This window comes from Pristiophorus japonicus, chromosome 4 (genome assembly GCF_044704955.1).
Source record: "Pristiophorus japonicus isolate sPriJap1 chromosome 4, sPriJap1.hap1, whole genome shotgun sequence".
NCBI classification, from domain to species: Eukaryota; Metazoa; Chordata; class Chondrichthyes; family Pristiophoridae; genus Pristiophorus; species Pristiophorus japonicus.
This window is the reverse complement of record NC_091980.1, coordinates 229,092,742-229,109,391: the sequence shown is the minus strand read 5'-3', so window position 1 is coordinate 229,109,391 and position 16,650 is coordinate 229,092,742.

Genomic DNA, 16,650 nt, shown 5'->3' with positions numbered 1-16,650 from the left:
CTTTTGCACCAAACCAGTTGTCCTTTACACTTTATCACATCCCCCAAATAAATCCAGAGTCTATAACCCGAGGGAGTGGGAGCGATTCGAACCACTCAAGTAGGTCAGAGGAGAACCTGACCCCCGGGACCACCCCTTACACTGATAGTGGCGGATACTCCGCCCGCCCCCAACTTCCGTCCCTCTGTTGTGCTCACCGCCACACTTCCACCTCCAATATGATTGACGTCTGGTCTGCTGAAAAGAAAAAGCCAAAGAGTGGAATTTCGCTCAAGAGGTCACCACAACCATCATGCCGGTAAAAACACGAGAAACAGGATAGGTGCACCGTTTCCAGCGGTGGGCAATTTCGGCTCCAAGAAGTTGTACTACAATTATGCAGGCCATTGGTGAAGTCAGACCTGAAGTACTGCGTACTGTTCTGGTCTCCTTACCGAAGGAAAGACATCCTTGCCTTAGAGGGAGTACAACAAAGGTTCACTAGACTGGTTCCTGGGATAAGGGGATTTCCCTATGAGGAGACATTGAGTCGACCAGGCCTATATTCCCTAGAGTTTAGAAGAATGAAAGGTGGACCTAATTGAAACATATAAAATTCTTCAGGGTCTTGACAGGGTTAATGCTGAGAGGCTGTTTCCCCTGGCTGGGGAATCTAGGAAATGGGATTACAGTCTCAGAATAAGGGGTCGGCCATTTAGGACTGAGATGAGAAGAATTTTTTTCACTCAAAGGATGGTGAATGTTTGAATGTCTCTATCCCAGAGAGCTGTGGATGCTAAGTCATTGAGTATATTCAAGACAGAGGGCGATAAATTTTGGGGAACTAAAGGAATTAAGGGATATGGGGATAGTGCGGGAAGGTGGAGTTGAGGTAGAAGATCACGATGATCTTGTTGAATGGTGGAGCAGGTTCGAAGGGCCAAATGACCTACTCCAGTTCCAATGGGGTCTTATGTTCTTATGGGGTCAGAGTCTTTACTCGTGGTTAAATAGGACTCCAAGGTTGCGAACCGTCTGGTTAAACCTGAGACAGTGGCTGTGGAGGGGAATGGAATCAGTGGCATGTGCATGGAGTTTGTGGTGGGACTGAAGATGATGGCTTCATTCTTTCCAATGTTTAACTGGAGGAAATTACGGCTCATTTAGGACTGGATGTCAGACGAGAGGTCTGACAGTACAAAGGCCGTGAAGGTGCTGAGACGTGGTAAAGAGGTAGAGCTGGGTGTCGTCGGTGCACATGTGGAACCTGACGCATATCTTCAACTGAGAGTAGAACCAAACAAGTCAATAGAGGAGAGGTGTTGGAGCAGGAATGTCAAAAAGGATGAGGAAGGATACTGTGCCACAGTCACAGAGGATATTTCAGTAGAAGACAAATGGAGCACCTTCAAAAGAAGAATACTGAACATGTATTACTTAATTAAGATCAGCAAGCTTAGACTAAACAAATTTGAATCTAAGTGGATTAACAAACAGGTTAAAAGTGAAATGAAGAGGAAAAATGATCACTACAAATCCTGCAAGGAGAAAGGAGAAAGGCCTCACTGAGATTAATATAGAATCTCACAAAAACAAGTTAAAAGGGTGATTGGAGAAGCCAATCTCGACATCTAGAAAAAAGCAAAACTGCAGAGGGAAAATATCACAGCAATTTTTTTTAGAATACTTCTGTAGTACTTCTCATACTTCTCATTGAAACATACAAAAATCTTACAGGGCTTGACAGGGTGGATGCAGGGAGGATGTTTTCCCTGCCTGGGGAGTCTACAACCAGTGATCACAGAATAAGGGGTCGGCCATTTAAGACTGAGATGAGAAGGAACCTCCTCACTCAGAGGGTGGTGAATCTTTGGAATTCTCTACCCCAGAGGTCTGTGGATGTTCAGTCGTTGAGTATATTCAAGACAGAGAGCGATAGATTTTTGGATATTAAGAGAATCAAGGGATATGGGGATAGTGCAGGCAAGTGGAGTTGATGATCTTATTAAATAGCAGAGCAGGCTCGAGGGGACGAATGATCTACTCCAGATCCTATTTCTTATGTTCTTATAGTAAGAGGACTGTGAGAGAAGATGTGAGAGCATTAAAAGATGAAAATGGGTTTGAAACTGAGGATAATAGTAAATATTCTGAATGATTAATTCCTCAAAGTATTCACAAGAGAAGACGTGAACAACTTGCCCATCACTAAAGGAGTATCTCAGCAAAATTCGAGACTTCGATATAAGTGAGATGGAAAGCTTAAATAAGCTGGAAAGGCTTAAAATAAATAAATCCCCTCGGTTAGATGGTATTTATTTAATGTTGAACGAAATTAGCGAAGAGATTTGCAAGGCACTGACAAACATTATGAGGTAATTAGTTGATACTAGGTAGTTGCCAGTGGATCAGAAACAGGCCAATGTGGCACCCATGTTAAAAAAGGTGACAAAACAGACATCGGCAACAGCAGAACATAAAGAAAAATACTACAGATGCTAGAAATCTGAACGAAAACAGAAAATGCTGTAGGTGAGGCAGCATTGGTGGAGAGAACAAACGCGTCAATGTCTCAGGTGTGGACCTTTCAAAACACCATTTGCTAAAGGTACCGTACAAATGTAAGTTGTCAATTGCCAAATGATTAAAGATGCAATAGGAAACCAGAATTGGAGACAATTAACTACACGCTGTGCTTGAGATTCAATCACTTTGCCAAGGTTTGAAGCTTGACTAAGTTTTACACCACAAACGTGGCTTCTTGATAATCAGTGGGAACAAACTAAATCTGAGGTTTGAATCTTTTTTTGGCAGTAACATATTTACTTCCCTGAATTGGTTCACTTTTTTTCTAAGTTTATCTAGCAGCCTTAAGTAATTGAATTTTCATGGCTATTTAAGTTTTTTGAACTACAGAGCTGTTCAATTTTACAAATTGACTTTAATGGGGGTAATTTGCTACTTGTTGCCCGTGCATAAAACTGACACTGTGGATCAGCCACCCATTATAGAAAATGCCCCATTTTCATTTCTGTTGATGGCAAGAGGACAATCTGCCTCAATGTGTTTTACTTTACAAACAACTGCAGTACCAATTCAGTCCTTCTAGTGGCACTGCTGATCTATTCAAATTATTTGAACTGAATTTGCTCTGTTTGCCTATTTCCCAGGCACAAAGCCGAAGAAAAGGAGGTGGGTTCTGCCCTCTTTGTGTTTCACATGCACCTCGGGGGTTTCGTTAGAGTGTGGGTGGAGAGGTATCACCTGAAAGAGTACCTGTAAGTTTCAGAAAACCTTGCATACTATTTTCTTGGGTCTCCACTTGCAGAAGCCCATTCACTGCAATGGGCCTTGAAGACTGCGTCCAGGCCCTCGAGATTGGAAGATATGAGAAGGGATTGCTGGCAATCTCCTTGTACCTCTTCCTTTAGAGGGCCAGCAAGGGGGATCAGCCAGGTTAAGATTTGGTGATTTCTGTTTTCGATTCCATTTATCTTGTGAAATCATGATTTTCATAATTATTCTGTAACCATTTAAACCATTCAATTTATGAGAACACAAATATGGCACTTTCTCCTCCTTTGAACATCTCACTATATTCCACCCCTCTCACCTCTCATTTAAAATTCTCGTTCTCTACCACCCACCCAAGTACGATAAAAATGTTATCACCGAGATATCCTCACTGCAGATAAGGCATATCACTCTCCACCCACATCCCCCTTCCCCCACCCAACCCTACTTCCTTCTGCATTCTCCCCTGGAAAAACTCTCTCCAAACTCTCTCACAACTGCACTTAAGAGATCCGAACTGTCCAGCCTTTGGCCTTCCATTCACCATGACATTTCTGCAGCCACCAATCTGCTCACCACACCCTCACCACCACCTTTGATGCCCAAGTCCCTATTAAAACTATTACTCTCCCTCACCCTGGTCCTCATCTTCATTCGCTTAAGTTCAAGGTACACAGACTTGAACGGATGTGGCGGACAACTGGTTTAGCCATTCACCGCCAGGTCTGACTGGACCACAAAAAGCATTAATGGGTCCTACTCTTGTCTGCCAAAACTGCTCACTATTCCAGAATCATTCCCAAATGCAAAGATAACCCCCGGCTACTATTCTCTACTGCTAACCGTCTTCTTAAATCCCTCTCCCCTGTATCCACCACACTCATCTCCAACAACAAGTGTGAGGCGATCATAGACATCTTTGTCTCAAAGATTGAGACCATCTGATCAGCTACCTATGCCACTTCCCTTCTTTCCCCTACCCCACCAGGCCAAACCTCCTCTGAGGTTTCCCCTGCCCTAGCCCTGAACTCGCATCTTTCTCCAGTTTCTCTCTGATCTCCCCTCTTGACCTCTCCACACTCATCTTGTCCATGAGACCCGCTTCCTGCTCCCTTGACCCTATTCCCACTAAACTGCTGACCAGCCAACTTCCTTTTCTGGCTCCCATGTTAGCTAACATTGTTAAGGGTTCTCTCCTCAGGTACTGTCTCCTCTTCTTCAAATCTGCCATCATCACCCCTCTCCTCAAAAACCCCACCCTTAACTACTCCGTCACCCAGCTCTACCTCACCACCACTTCTCTCAACCCCTCTACGGTCTCTAAATTTTCAGACTGCTTGTCCGACATCCAGTACTGGATGAGCAGAAATTTTCTCCAATTAAATATTGGGAAGACCGAAGCCATTCTCTTTGATCCCCGCTACAAACTGTGTTCCCTAGCCACCGACTCCATCCCTCTCCCTAGCATCTGTCTGAGGCTGAACCAGACTGTTTACAACCTTGGTGTCATATTTGACCCTGAAATGAGCTTCGGACCACATATCTATGGCATAACTAAAACCGCCTATTTCCGCCTCCGTAACATTGCCTGGTTCCGAAGCTGCCACAGTTCATCCGCTACGAAAACCTTCATCCATGCCTTTGTTATCTCTAGACATGACTATTCCAGCACACTCCTGGCTGGCCTCCCACATTCTACCCTACGTAAACTAGATCCAAAGCTCGGCTGTCCATGTGTTAAATCGTACCAAGTCCTGTTCACCCATCACCCCTGCGTTCGCTGACCTACATTGGTTCCCGGTTATTCGACGGCTCGATTTCAAAATTCTCATCCTTGTTTACAAATCCTTCCATGGGCTCGACCCTCCCTATCTCTGTAATCTCCTTCAGCCTCACAATCCCCCGAGGTATCTGTGCTCCTCAAATTCTGCCCTCTTGAGCATCCCTGATTATAATCGCCCAACCATTGGTGACCGTGCCTTCAGCTGCCTAGGCCCTAAACTCTGGAACTCCCTCCTTAAACCTCTCCGCCACTCTATCTCTCTTTCCTCCTTTAAAATGCTCCTTAAAACCTTGCTCTTTGATGATGCTTTTGGTCATCTGCCGTAATTTCTTCTTATGTGGCTCGCTGTCTTATTATACTCCTGTGAAGCGCCTTGGGTCATTTTACTACGTTAAAGGCACTATATAAGTACATGTTGTTGTTGTCGTTGTTGTACCAATTCAGTCCTTCTAGTGGCACTGCTGACCCATTAAAATTATTTGGACTGAATTTGTTCTGTTCGCCTATTTCCCAGGCACAAAGCAGAAGAAAAGGAGGTGGGTTCTGCCCTCTTTGTGTTTCACAGGCACCTCGGGGGTTTCCTTAGAGTGTGGGTGGAGAGGTATCACCTGCAAGAGTACATGTAAATTTCAGAAAACCTTGCATACTATTTTCTTGGGTCTCCACTTACAGAAGCCCATTCACTGCAATGGGCCTTGAAGGCTGTGCCCAGGCCCCTGAGATTGGAAGATATGAGAAGGGACTGCCGGAAATCTGCTTGTACTTCATCCTTTAGAGGACCAACAAGGGGGATCAGCCAGGTTAAGATTTGGTGATTTCTGTTTTCGATTCCATTTATTTTGTAAAATCATGATTTTTATAATTATTCTGTAACTGTTCAATCTATCAGAACACAAATATGGGTCAAATAAATTATTTTTAGGGATATACCTATGCAACTTAGGGCAATGCTATCCCTTCTCCAGAAACAATAGAAAACACTCTTTACCGATTGTAACATTTTGAAATTTTTACCAATTGGGCCTGGAAGGGATTTTGTTTAAATTTATATTATGTTGGGCCGGATTTTGCTGTCGAAATAATGGTGAGTGAAATAACAGTGAGGCTAACATCGTGTAAATCGAACAGCAAGTTCCAGCAATCGGACATGTGCAGTTCAATGCTGTCCGAGATGGCCCGGTCCTCCAGAGGCTGCGCCATAACGGTATCTAGCTGAGAGATTTGGCGTTGAAATACATGGAATGGCTTGAAGAGGATAAAAAGGAACTAAACATCAGAAAAGTTAGGGCTTGTCCATTCCAGTATAAGTACCCTTTCAATGATGTGGCAAGTCTTAATTGCAGCCTCTCAAGTATAACCTCACTGGCACTGCTAATTAACTTTAACAAGCATGGAGTCGCATTCCTTAAGATTTTAATTATTATTGGAGATTTAAAAAAATGTAAAAATTAAAATAATTTTTATAAAGCTTTTTCTTTCTGTCTCTCTTTCCTTTTTCTCTTAATCCAATCTTTCTTTCCCACTCTTTATTTTGCTTTCTGTACTTGATTTGGCATTCTAAAAGATCCTTCTTGGTTCAGACTATGTTCTGTTCATTAATGATTCTTCAATCTGATTGGTTAAGGAGGTGCATAGTTTCTTGCCCTGTACATACAGGTCCCAGATGCCCTGTAGAGGGTGCCACACATTTTCGACAGTTGGCTGGCAGGAAATTGCAATGCAAAAGCTTAAAGAAAATCTATGGGCAAGTGCCAGTCTAATGAGCTGACTGCAAAATCCCGCCTATTTGCAGCTTGGTGGACCAATCCTCGGCACCCAGAGGTGAAGGAGGAGGGTCAAAAGACTGTGTTTGTTTGTATACAAAAGTAAAATACTGTGGATGCTGGAAATTTGAAATAAAAACAGAAAATACTGTAAATACTCAGCTGCTGAATTGTGCTTGCTATTTATTTCCAACATTTTCTGTGTTTGTTTGTATGTTTGTCCCTCTCTCTCTTGCTATCTAGAGGGGAAGTCTGGAACAGGGAGAGAGACAGAGAGATATCACTCTCTAGTTGGTCATGGATATTGAGAGACTCCAGGCTTAGGTATGAATGTATACGACCTCTAGCAGAGGCAGTCAAGTGCTGGTTAGTTGAGGAACAGATAACTCATAAATGAGTTTAACCTATAATAGTGCTAAAGTTGTGTATTTAATTGTTTTATGGTAAAGGCACAGGAGGAGATCTTTCTCTGAATACTATACTCAGCTTATTTGTAAATTTCATGTAAAATAAACCGGTTTGTTGCTTTACCTTGGCCTCATCTCACTAAAATATTTTTCAATCCATCTTCCAAAAATGTAGGAGAATACATGTGGCAACATGTGCAAGATCATAGTATCAAGTACTCACAACAAGAGGCATGTGCTGTGATCCACAGGTCACATTTGTTTAACTAGATATTGGCCAATAAAGGTGTACTCCGGGACTTAGGGGACATGAGGTGCACTCACGGGAATGACCGATGACGCTTAACTCAACAGAATATCTAGTGTAAATCCATGAAATTTGTAACATTTATATAATGTGAAACAATACAGTTTTACATTGTGGTAATTAGACAATGAATTGATAATTACAATAGAATAAACCTTGATTGAGATGCTTGCTATCCATTGATATTACAACCTATAGGGCCAAAACCCCAGTCCTACGCACCTGGGAAGTAGGCACACGACTAGCGCAGAATTGGGAGAGTAAGCTCTGTGCCAATTTCTTTCATAAGAATATAAGAACATAAGAAATAGGAGCAGGAGTAGGCCATTTACTTGAGCCTGCTCCACCATTTAATAAGATCATGGCTGATCTGATCCTGGACTCAGCTCCACTTCCCCGCCCGCTCCCCATAACTCATTATTCCTTATTATCTGTACAAAAATCTGTCTATCTCTGCCTTAAATATATTCAATGACCTACAATTTTCCAGCCAACAATTCTCTGGTGTTCTATTTTTAGTGAGCTGAAGTGCTTGTGTCTATTTCCTTCATGCATCTCATTAAGGCCCCAGTAAAAATGTTTAAATTATTACCAAGCACAATTCAGCAGTATTTGTATAAGGGTTGCTATTTTTACTTTTATAATGGAAGCAAGGGAAATTTTGTGATGACAGAAGCTCTTATATAATGTTTTCAAGGATTTATTCTAATAATTACACTACCTTTACAATTCAGTGTTTGTTAGACATTTTGACGCAAAATTGGGATTGGCAGTGCCCATTATTTGGGCGCTATGGATGACGTTTGGGTACCAGAATGGCATCCGATGCACGGCCGCATACTTGTGAGGTGAATCAGGACAGACGGCATAGTGGTGAGGGCATTAACGCACGCATAGCTAACATCCGCCAGAAGAATACTAATGTTGTACCTTCGTTTAAAAATGGAGAAAGCGATAAACCGAGTAATTACAGGCCAGTCAGCCTGATCTCAGTGATGGGAAAATTATTGGAAAAGTTCCTGAGGGACAGGATAAATCTTCATTTGGAAAGACATGGATTAATCAAGGACAGTCAGTGTGGATTTGTCAAAGGCAAGTCATGTCTGACTAACGTGATTGAATTTTTCGAGGAGGTCGATGAGGGCAGTGTGTATGATGTAATGTATATGGATTTTAGCAAAGCTTTTGATAAGGTCCCACATGGCAGACTGGTTACAAAAGTAATAGCCCATGAGATAGGGCAAGCCCAGGGCAAAGTGGCAAGTTGTATCCAAAATTAGTTTAGAGGCAGGAAGCAAAGGGTAATGGTTGATGGGTGTTTTTGTGACTGGAAGGCTGTATCGAGTGGGGTTCTGCAGAACTCAGTGCTGGGTCCCTTGCTTTTTGTGGTATATATCAATGACTTGGACTTAAATATTGGGGATATGATTAAGAAGTTTGCAGATGACACTAAAATAATCTGTGTGGTTGATAATGAAGAAGAAAACTATGGACTGCAGGAAGATATCAATGACTGGTCAAGTGGGCAGAACAGTGGCAAATGGAATTCAATCCAGATAAATGTGAGGTAATGCATTTGGGGAGGACTAATAAGACAAGGGAATACATATTAAATGGTACAACACTGAAAAGTGTAGAGGAACAAAGGGACCTTGGAGTGCAGGTCCACAGATCCCTGAAGGTAGCAGGCCAGGTAGATATGAAGGCATATGTAATACTTGCCTTTATAAGTCGTGGCATCGAATACAAGAGCAAGGAGGTTATGCTTGAACTGTATAAAACACTGGTTAGGCCACAGTTGGAGTACTGTGTGCAGTTCTGGTCACCACATTACAGGAAAGATGTGATTGCACTGGTGCAGAGGAGATTTAGAAGAATGTTGCCTGGACTGGAGAATTTTGGCTATGAGGAAAGATTGGAGATGCTGGGTCTATTTTCTTTTGAACAGAGGAGTCTAAGGGGAGACCTGAATGTGGTATATAAAATTAGGAGAGGCCTGGATAGGAAGGATCTGTTTTCCTTGGCAGAGGTGTCAACAACCAGGGGGAATAGATTTAAAGTAATTGAAGGAGGTTTAGAGGAGATATGAGGGGAAATTTCTTCACCCAGAGGGAGGTAGGGGTCTGGAACTCACTGCCTGAAAGGGTGGTAGAGGCAGAAACCCTCACCACATGCTTGACAAATCTTCTGGAATTTTTTGAAGATGTAACTAGTAGAGCCGACAAGGGAGAACCAGTGGATGTGGTGTATTTGGACTTTCAAAAGACTTTTGACAAGGTCCCACACAAGAGATTGGTGTGCAAAATCAAAGCACATGGTATTGGGGGTAATATACTGACGTGGATAGAGAACTGGTTGGCAGACAGGAAGCAGAGAGGCAGGATAAACAGGTCCTTTTCAGAATGGCAGGCAGTGACTAGTGGAGTGCCACAGGGGTCACTGCTGGGACCCCAGCTATTTACAATATACATCAATGATTTGGATGAAGGAATTGAGTGTAATATCTCTAAGTTTGCAGATGACACTAAACTGGGTGGCAGTGTGAGCTGTGAGGGGGACGCTAGGAGGTTGCAGGGTGACTTGGACAGGTTAGGTGAGTAGGCAACTTCATGGCAGATGCAGTATAATGTGGATAAATGTGAGATTATTCACTTTGGGGCAAAAACGCGAAGACAGAATATTATCTGAATGGCGGCAGATTAGGAAAAGGGGAGATATAACGAGACCTGGGTGTCATGGTTCATCAGTCATTGAAAGTTGGCATACAGGTACAGCAGGCGGTGAAGAAGGCAAATGGTATGTTGGCCTTCATAGCTAGGGGATTTGAGTATAGGAGCATGGAGGTCTTACTGCGGTTGTACAGGGCCTTGGTGAGGCCTCACCTGGAATACTGTGTTCAGTTTTGGTCTCCTAATCTGAGGAAGGAAGTTCTTGTTATTGAGGGAATGCAGCGAAGGTTCACCAGACTGATTCCCGGGATGGCAGGACTGACATATGAGGAGAGACTGGATCAACTGGGCCATTATACATTGGAGTTTATACATTGAGAGGGGATCTCATAGAAACATATAAGATTCTGACGGGACGGGACAGGTTAGATGCGGGTAGAATGTTCCCGATGTCGGGGAAGTCCAGAACCAGGGGACACAGTATTAGGATAAGGGGTAGGCCATTTAGGACTGAGATGGGGAGAAACTTCTTCACTCAGAGAGTTGCTAACCTGTGGAATTCCCTGCCACAGAGAGTTGTTGATGCCAGTTCATTGGATATATTCAAGAGGGAGTTAGATATGGCCCTTACAGCTAAAGGGATCAAGGGGTATGGAGAGAAAGCAGGAAAGGGGTACTGAAGGAATGATCAGCCATGATCTTATTGAATGGCTGTGCAGGCTCGAAGGGCCGGATGGCCTATTCTTGCACCTATTTTCTATGTTTTCTATGTTTCTAAATGATACTTGGATGTGCACTTAAATTGCCGTAACCTACAGGGCTATTGACCAAGAGCTGGAAAGTAGGATTAGGCTGGATAGCTCTTGGTCAGCCAGCACAGACACGATGGGCTGAAATGATCTTCTTCCGTGCTGTAAATTTCTATGATTCTATGATTCTATGATGTCAATCAGCTCAAAACTCCAGCCGTACCTTCTCTTAAGCTCACATGGCTCAACAGCGTTAAGCAGCAGGAAAGACCTCCACTCAATAGTTCTATTTAAAGGAACCATCATTACTTACAGGTCCCAAACCCACAACCTCTACCACCTAGAAGGACAAGGGCAGCAGGTGCTAATGACCAGGAGATCGTCCACCGTCACCGTCACTTTCACTACCTCACACACATATTGCCAACAATATTGCTCGCCCAAAAAAACCCTCACAAAAAGTGGAACTGTTCTGAACAACTACCAGTGGTATGGCTGGCATTTTAAAAATCCCACTCTTACGTGAGGAGCTGAAATCTGCACGATATGCCTGAAAGAGCGTTGATGCGAGTAACAACTCTGAAACACTGCTGTGTGTGTGCACAACTCAGACATCAATGGTGCCCATCACCTTGGTGCCAGTTAAAGTTTACGTTGATTGATGTTAAGTTGTATTTAACCCTTTCAAGTTAAGGAATCACCAGTGTGTAATGGTCCAGCTATCTGAGCCAATGCGCAAAAAGGTTATGTTCAATAACAAAAATTTTACACCAACATTGGTCTGAAATCATAAGTATCACAGGCAATAACACCCAACCTCCCCCTACATCCCACTTTTTCCACCATTGACATCAATCACATGTTCAACATGTCCAGCAACACAGAATACAAAGACAAAGCAGGAGTGTGGTCCCCAGCTCCCATACATTGCATACATCCAGATGGAGATATAACACCGCCATCACCTGCGGACATGCACCTAACTTTCCTTCCCCCCTCCCCTTCTTCTCCCCACCTCTACCCTTCCCTTCCTCACTCCAAGATGCCTGGCCAAGGAGCTCCTCAGGCGGTGCCTCATTGGGGGGGATGAAGGCAAATGCAGTCATTGCACAGGTACGGGAGTGGGGGGTGCCGAGGGGGCAACATTCTCTGATGCAGAAGCAGGATCTTGGTCCTTGCTCTTATCTGTCGTTCGCAGTGGTGGTGCAGAACCTAAGGGTGGAGTGCCGAGCTCGGGGACCACTGGGAGGCCTATGGCAGCAGTGTTCCTGGCTATCGCATCCAGGGCCTCCGCCATCCACGGAATGTACTCGGTCATGATGGCCAGCTGTCGGGATATGCCCCCCAATGCTTCGATGAGCTGGTCACCAATGTCTACAGTCCTCCTGGACAACTATACCATCTCTCCGCTGTCATGTGGCGCTCGTGGAACAGACCTGCCACGTCCACGGGACCTCGCGGGGTCGGCGCCGTCCTGGGGACAAATGGGGCGCCCTGTGGCGAGGCGCTTGGGACCGGTACCTCCAGAGTAGAGGCGGGAATGAACGGAGGACCACTACATGGCCTTGGAGTGGAATGGATTCTGAAGCGTGGTGATGCAGGTTCCTCGAAATCCACGCTCTCATCCGTGGAGAACAGACCCAGCGGATTGACGGGCGAGAATCGGGGCTCCTCAGTAGGATGTAGTAGGATCATCCGCCGACTCCTGCCCTGCGCCATCATCTTCTGACCTCTGTGGTCTTGCCTTGGGACGTGCTGCTGGCTGAGCTGCAAAACACAAATGAGGTTATTAGAGGAGAAGGGGCTGTTAGGGTCACAAGGCATACGCACGACAAAAGCACCACCGCTATCAAGATCATCGCAGACATCACATTTCAAGACCATCCACACATTTGCATTCCAATGATTTTCATTAGGCATTATTTCTATGACAATTTTAGAAATCATCTATCATATATGATTGTTCGGATATGAATGGATGTGGTATCTATTGACTTTACATTACGCAATGGTGTGAACTTTACTCACGTGGCATCACTTCAGGGTCTGCAGATGCATCTGTGGCTGTCTGGGAGTGCTTCCCCATGAGGGCAAGCACCTGCTCCTCCATGTCAGTGATGTCGCTGGGGACTGGTGGCCCCCCCCACCCGTTCGTCTCTGCACGGACCTCATCATCGATAGCTTCTTCTGTAAAAGGTGATAGGATGACATGGCATAAGATCATTGCATGATATCATTGTTAGGTACTGACACAGACACTGATACAACACATAACCGACAGATGGAATCATTTTTATTATGAAAATTATCCTTCTTTCCCTAAAGACGTGCACCGTGACCGCAGGCTTTGAGTAAAACATTCCCAGTAAAAGTGAAAGACCTTACATCTGATGATAGTCACTCATAACTGTTACAAATCAAATTATATAAATACATAAGTACATGTAAATCAATGTAATACTTACTCTTGCAGATCCCACAAGGTCGTTCCATCATTTGCGGCATTGGTTGCCCTCATGCACCTCGTTGGTTGCCGACGAGACCACCTCTGCTATCTTGGTTGATATCTTCTGGTATGCCTTTGGGGTGGGCTTCCCACGCCCTCTCTGTGTCAAATCACCCCAGTGAAACTCGACCTCCTGCAGGAGGAGGCATTTGCCTTGTCCAAGAACCTCCTGGTTCTTTTGCGCCCTCCAATGTGCTCCTCTCCCACCTCACTGCTCTCTCCAGCATCAGTCTCCACAGCGTGCTGTGATGCCTCCTCCTCTCTCTCCATTATAGGCCAGTTCGGTCAAATATATGGCTGGTAACAGCTACTTTTTGTTTGCCTACTTGCTGTGAAGCGCTAAATTCTCCTTCCTTCCCCCCAAAGCAGCCACACCACACCCGGACACGCCTTTAGTCCCTCTGATCTCCCTCTCTCTCTGTCTTCTCTTCGGCGCATGTCATGATGACCCTTGACCTCCAGAATCACGGGAATCGAGCGTTGCCATGCCATTGCTAAGGATGGCCACACTTTATGGCAGAAGGTCAGAGAGATTTCACGCTATTGCCCATTTCATATCGCTTGCAGTAACGCCCATTTAAAAAAATGGAAACTAGGTGTTTTGAGAATAGGCGAGAAACCGGTGATCTGAAAACCCTTTTTTAATGCCCACACCTGAAATAATGCCCATTTTTGGGCGATAAGCACAAAAGTGGAAGTTCTAGCCCCATATCTTTTGTTGTGTATAACCATGCAGGTTATGTATGATGATTATTTTGTTATGATTACTTCTTCATTGAGGAGGGAGAAGTATAACATAGAGCTCAACCAAGTGGACTACTGCTCAACCTAGTGGACTACTGTGGTAATACAACTGCTGATGTAAATACAATAAAGCATCATGTGACAAGGTCACATGACAAGTTACTGTGTAATGGAGCCATCTTATGTGTCTGTTTGTGATGTCATAAAGAATATATCACTTTGTCCATATTTCTGACATTTTTATTAATGCATTAATGTCTTGAAGAAAAATTTGGAGGCCATTTTTGCTTAATTCTTAAAGTAATACCACAATTACAATATTACACAATTGAGATGGTACAAGATGACAGAAGGTATACCAAGATAATCAGCATGCCACAGACCATTCTACAGATCTTGGCACACCTACTTGTCACTGACTCAGGACAACTGCTGTAGCTTGTCACAGGTCAGCAGGACAAAACATTGTCACCTGTAGCAAGGATACTTGCAGCAAACTTGCAGCATAGAGACAGCACACCCATGGTTGGTAAGATCACCTGTGGTCAGTACAGTCTGCATTTTTACCTCTTTTCCCACTGAACACAATGATACACCTGCTCTATGTTCCCACATTGGTGTATTTACCAAACAACACAGGGTCTCTGATTGCTGCCATGTGTCCAACGTGAAGCCCCTGGAACATGCGAGTGCGACAAATCTTTCAATTATTTGTTGGATCTTGACTGTGTCTTGCTGATGAATGGGAATGCATGAGATGCAATGCAATGGCTGTAGGGTTGTGTGAAGGTTTATCATGGGTGAACAGCAAAAATGGAACAGGCTGACAGTCTGCACTTTGTGACATGTGCCATTAATCTGATACTTGGAACAATTGGTTAACCTTACCTTGCCAGATTCCTTCAAGTATGCCGTCTTTTCCTGCATCTGTTCCCTGGTCCCGTAGGAACTTTAGATGGAGCTCAGTCTGGCTGCCACCTCCTGCCAAGCGATGATGCCTTTGAAGTGCATAACAGCGCAATTCTCCTGTGGTGTTCCTCAGGGATCTGTTCTGGGGCCTCCACTTTCATAATATTTATCAATGACTTGGGTAAAGGGTCAAGGTATATGGAGCAAAGGCAGGTAAATGGAGTTGAGGTGAGGATCAGCCAAGTTCGAATTAAATGACGGAGCAGGCCTGAGGGACTGAATGGTTTGCTCCTGTTCCAAGTGTTCCTATGTTTCTCAGATGCATTTTGCCATCAACTATCCAGGGATAGTTCCAGATTGTATTCACTGGAGTTCAGAAGAATGAGAGGGGACCTCATAGAAACATTTAAAATTCTGACTGGGTTAGACAGGTTAGATGCAGGAAGAATGTTCCCAATGTTGGGGAAGTCCAGAACCAGAGGTCACAGTCTAAGGATAAGGGGTAAGCCATTTAGGACCGAGATGCGGAGGAACTTCTTCACCCAGAGAGTGGTGAACCTGTGGAATTCTCTACCACAGAAAGTTGTTGAGGCCAATTCACTAAATATATTCAAAAAGGAGTTAGATGAGGTCCTTACTACTAGGGGTATCAAGGGGTATGGCGAGAAAGCAGGAATGGGGTACTGAAGTTGAATGTTCAGCCATGAACTCATTGAATGGCGGTGCAGGCTAGAAGGGCCGAATGGCCTACTCCTGCACCTATTTTCTATGTTTCTATGTTTCTATGATGAGGGATAACAATGCACTGCCATTTCCCCACAGGCTCAGTTTCTCAGTTTCCAGCTGTATGGAAGCCCTACTGCAGCTTTAGCAGAGGCTGAAAACTGCTGTGACCATTTTCGAGACTTGATAAAGGCTCCAACTATTTTTTGTCTCATATATGTGGTCACTTAGCTTTAAGTGGCTGTGTCCCTTTGATTTTGAGCTTCAGTCCTTTCAGGCTCAGGGGCTGCATGCTCCATATTCAGCGAGCCTCTCTTCATTATACTCCTCATGCAAGGTCCAAAGCTGTGCAAGTAGGACATTTAAATAAGCTGCTTGTCAAATCCGATGCAGTCTAATCCTTACTCCAGCAGCATGAGTGCACTTGAGCATGGGACCCATTCACCCTGGGATTTGGGAATCCGTCTTTATATTTCACAATACACAAAATAAAAAAATTCTGATTACAGGGTATCAGAGTGTGATATTCCAATCTGAGATGTAAAGTAGTTACATAAAGAGAATGCCAACACATCACAATGGATAATCATGTCTTCATGATTTTTATGTGATGACTTAGTATAAATGTGTTTCCATTAATCACCAGATGAAAGGGACTGAAAGCAAAAGGCCATACATGTAACCTAAATTATGTTTAATAAAGGCCTGAACCCACCATAACATGAAGGGGGGGTGATAAAAACAAATCTTCGCATTCATCCAATTGTGAAATAAAAACTTTCAGAAGTCACTTGTAGTACAATGGTGTGACTTTTAT